The sequence below is a fragment of the Galeopterus variegatus genome, unplaced genomic scaffold (genome assembly GCF_000696425.1).
Source record: "Galeopterus variegatus unplaced genomic scaffold, G_variegatus-3.0.2 Scaffold1237, whole genome shotgun sequence".
Classification (NCBI taxonomy): domain Eukaryota; kingdom Metazoa; phylum Chordata; class Mammalia; order Dermoptera; family Cynocephalidae; genus Galeopterus; species Galeopterus variegatus.
Window position 1 is genome coordinate 219,291 of NW_007727348.1, and position 4,677 is coordinate 223,967.

At 53.3% G+C, this 4,677-nt stretch overlaps 1 protein-coding gene across 1 annotated transcript in view; it reads left to right on the forward strand.

Annotated features, from left to right (window-relative positions):
* Positions 1-4,113: 4,113 nt before the first annotated feature.
* The window catches only part of THY1 (Thy-1 cell surface antigen), a 4,865-nt gene continuing 4,301 nt past the window's right edge, over positions 4,114-4,677 (forward strand). Inside the window, exon 1 of the mRNA XM_008575764.1 lies at positions 4,114-4,201. The gene's annotated coding sequence lies outside the window, so the exon portion shown is untranslated. The remainder of the gene's footprint in view (positions 4,202-4,677) is intronic.

Below are 4,677 nucleotides of genomic sequence, written 5' to 3' on the forward strand. Positions count from 1 at the left end.
TCCAGAATTGTGTGGAAGGAGATCACACAAAGGCATGGATAGGGGAGTCATGATTTATTGAGGGCCATTAATGTAGCAATCTCCCATTCATGGGCAAATCTCACTCATCTTTAAAGGCTTAGTTCATGCTTCACCTCATCCAAGAAGCCCTCTGTGACAAGCTGGGTCATCAGTTGTCCCTCCTTTGACTCCAATAGTTCCCTATACATATCCCTACCTCTGCACTTACCCTACTGTTTTCTAACTATGTGTATGCCATTTCTGTCTCCCCCACTGGAACAAGCCTTTAAGGGCAAAGATTGTGTTCTATTGATCTTTGTATTCCTAGGGTCTAGCCCTCTGCCTGGAACATTGTTGGTGCCAATAATACTTTTAATTATTGGATTAATTAAACATCCATGAATAAAGTTTTTAAATAAATAACTGTTAAAGTTAAGTTATATCTCCATTGGTGCTTTCTCCTCTCAACCTCTGCCTTGCATTCTAAGAGATAACCTTTATTTTTTATTTGTCACACTCTCCAACCCAACATGCAGGTCTTCAGAGAGCTGACCTCACTCGGCGAGTTGACTTCAACTAGAGATTGGGAGAAGCAGTAGAGTGTAGAGCAGAGGCCCCAAGATTTTTAAGCTGCATAGACTACACACATTTCCAAAGAAGACTGAGATCAATAGAAAGTTGCCAATTTTCTTTTTTTTATCAAGTAAGGACATTAAAAACACACATACACACATCATCTACTACCACCACTTCATAAGAGTGGAAAGGTATAACCTTAGAATGAAAGTATAGGAAGGGCAGGTGTGTGGCCTCGATTAGCCCAAAATTAGGGTTTAATATTATGTGCTGCCATGACATCTGACAAAATTAGGAGGGCCGAATCAAGAGGCCTAACGACAAGTTCCCCTCTCTACTCTGCTGCTAAGTTCCCCCAGCCAAACAATCCTTCTTATCATGGAGATCAGGAGTTCCTGCCTATCCCAGAGTTGTGGGCTTCAGTTCTCTGCCAGCCTGCAGAATTACTCAAGTAGCCAATCACACCTTCCTGCAGGAAACAGGGGGCATCTCATCCGTTTGATACTACGAAGCCTGCCTCCCATAGCTCCTGGTTGTTCGTTCTGTTTCTGAGTGCAACTCCTATGTAGCAATTCATGGCATGTGGTGTCCTCCTCTGTGGGCTGTGAGTATACGTGATTAGTAAACTGCTATAAATCTCATCTGTCCAGTGTTGTGTGTCATGTGTCAGCCATCCCCATGACACTAGCGGGTGGGAATCTCTCCCTCATCAATAGGGTGAAGAAGAGATGACCAAAACAACATGGCAACCTGACAGCTCTGTTCAGAGTACCCCACACTGTCCTTGGTTTTCTTATTTCACCATGGACCAGTGAAATCAGTCTAGCAGAAGTCTGAAGACCCACCCTGGAGCATTGCAAAGAACTGTACATGGAGTCAGGAGACCTGAGATACAGCTAGTTCTGGCTGTGCTCCAAAGTATTTGTCTGACCTTTGACAAATCATTACCCTTCTTGGGTCTCAGGTCCCAGCTGTGAAATAATGGGAGGCTTCTGCACTCTGTAAATACTCTCTGATGAAACCAGTGAATACGAAGAGTGTACAGCTAGCAGTCCCTTGATCATCAAAGGAATGTGCATTTACAGAGGAGTTTTACCTCCATGTGTCTCTGGCTGGGTCAACAGGAGGTGGTGGGGGGATAGGTCTAAGGGACCAACAGGGCAGCTACATTGGAACAGGAAATCTTGACTTGGCTGGATTCCTCTAAACCCTTACTGCTTTCAACACTCTGATTCTGTCCATTAGTAAATGAGCATTTTTAAATCTCCTCCCCTTCACTGCCCTGTGTCCCATCCCAGAACCCCAGACCTCCTCATTTGAGCCATTAATTCCATCCAACTGGAGACCTTGCTTTAGCAGATGCACAATTGCCACACCCTCTACTGTCCACGCTCCCCTCCTTTTCCTGTAGGCAAAGTGCTTGGGGACCCAGAAAGTAGGCCAGGTCCTTGTAACCTTATCAAAATAGCACAGCTAGGCCTTCCACCCAGAAACACTCAGAGACAGGGCCACAGAGTGGGAAACAGAACACCCAGGGCCTCAGCCAGCCGGAGCCCAGACACCTTCTCTAGTTAAGGGGCCTCTGGGTATCCCCATATCCTACCAAAAAAAGAAAGAAAGAAAGGAACCACCTCCAGCCCCTAGCTCTGTGTGTGTGTCTGTGTGTATGTGTCTGTGTGTGTGTCTGTGTGTCTGTGTGAGAGAGAGAGAGAAAAAAAGAAAGAGAGAGAGGAAGAGGGTTAGGTCCCAAGCTAAAGCAATTGTGTTCTGATAGGAAAGATCCCTGGACTGAGAATCAGAAAGCTATTAAACAGGAAGGAACACTCTGTCATGGAGTAACAGGGAGGAGGCCAGCATGTCTGGAATGCAGCAGGAAGATGAATGGGAAAAACGGGGTGATGAAGGTCAGCATCCAGAGGCCAGGACATGCAGGGCCTTACAAATTACCCTATGACCAATGAGAAGCCAGGGTAGCTCATCTCTGAAGAGCCGTGGTCTTACCAGATCGGTGTGCTGAGTCCCCAGCCCCTGGGAGCTGGTGGAAAGCAGAGACTCAGTCAGCGCTAGCACTGGATTAAGGAAGTCCCAGGCAGGCAGGAACAGCTGTATCTCTCATAAAGTGCCCCATTGTGGTTTACCAAAGTGCTAGCCCCTTTGTTCTATCACTGGGAGACCACCTGACTCTCCCAGGGAGAGAGGGAAGTGAAACTCCCACTTGCGAGCCCAGCACTCGCTGTGTTGGATGGCTTCTAACAGTGCCATGACAGTGTCGGAAACTGCAGCAAAGGTGCCAGGACTGACGACTGTGAAGAAATAGGAGAACGCGCAGGCAGAGGGCTGGCAGGCAGGGCAGCCCACAGGATGTCCCCACCAGAACTCGCACAGAGGCCAGGAGGATGCAAACTAACCAAAAAACCTTGGATCAAAAAAATTCACCACATCTGTGGGTGGGAGAGACAAGTCAGCAGCACTGGCTGTGAAAAAAGGCCTGAGGGCTTCCAGTGACATCGAATTGATGGGGTAGATGGGACGCCCCAAGGGATCAGAAGCTGGGTCTCAGCCTACTCCTTACCAGGCAGTCGTCTCCTCCCCTTTCCCAGAGGTCCAGTCCTTCCTCCTGCACTGGGCTGGGCTGCAGCAGAGTGGTGTGGCTGGGCTCCGAGGGTTCGGGGCTCCACAGCCTGGGTCAGTGGGCCAGCTGTCCCACTTGCTCACCCTGAAATGGGATGGGAAGTGGGAGGAGACAAACCCAGCGGTTGGGGCCGGGTCATGTGGCCTGGGTGTACTGTGCACAGCACAGTGCTTGGTAGAGGGCCCAGCTCCATCCCTTGTCTGATTACCAAAAAGCAGACAGTACCCACGAAAGCGACAAGAACCCTCTCGCTGTTTGGGTGGGGAGGTGCCAGCCCAGGGGCTGAGGGAGACGTGACAGCCCCAGAGCAGCAAACACCAGCAGGTTCCCCTGAAGGGCTGGGTGCTCTGGAACAAAGGAGGGGGTGTGACAGGGCTGGGGACCAGGGAAGGACGGTGCAGTGCCCCATATGGAAAAACACCCAACCGGCTGCTTTTGAGAAAGACAAATATTCCAACTCCCAGACCTCTCACTGGAGGCTCCGGAGGGGGTGAACTGCAGTTGAAAAGAAGACACGGAAGCGTGGGCAGTGCCCAAAGTGACGGGTTGCCAGCCTCCATCCGGCCCTCCTTACCCCCTGGTTTTCCCACAGACTTCTGAAGAATAGGTCAGAAGAAAGGATTAAAGCTTTCAAAGCAGAGCGATCAGCGAGGTGCTCAGGGAGGCGGCTGATGTTCTTTGGGCTGCCCCACCCTGATCCCCGGGGTCCCGAACCCTCCCGTCCTGGCCAGGCCTGACGGACACAGGGCTAGGTCCCCCATCTGCAGCAGCCGGCCGCTCTCCCACACCAACACCCGGCGCCTTCTCCTCCCTTCCCCGCCCCCCTCCATCATCCTTTCTCCCCTCTCAGCCTCTGATTGGCTGAGCCCCCGGGCCCTCCCCGCCCCCCGCTCCCCCACCCCTGGTGAAAACTGCGGGCGCCGAGCAGGGTGCAGCAACTGGAGGCGGCTGCGCGTCTGGAGGAGGCTGCAGCAGCGGAGGACCGGAGCCCAGGTGGGAGCTGCAGCAAGGGCGGAACCGAGGGCGCGGGGAGAGATGCCGGTGCCCCCGCGAGCCCTCCCATCCCGAGGCTTCGGGAGACTGTCCGGGGCGCGCGGAAAAGGAGCGTCGCAGAGCTCCGGGAGGGACCTGCTTCCCAGGCAGGGGCGGGAGTGGGACGCGATTGCAGGGCAGGGACCGCGCCGCACCCGGTCTTTCGCGGAGGCGCTCCTGGGCTTTCGCTCGCTGGGGGACTGGGGCGCTGGAGAACAGGGAGGAAGGGCGCCAAGGACAGTCTTCGGTTCTGCTGTCCACCCAGACGTCCCCAAACCCAGGGCGCAAAGGTGGGTGGGGGTGGGCATGGGAAGTGAAACTGCGGGGAGAGGACGGAGGATGGCAAGCTGGAGGAAATCTCTGCCCGGTGACCTCTCGGCGGGCTGGGTGCGGGGCACTGGAGGAAAGGGAAACCGCAGTGCCGCGGGCGGGGACTG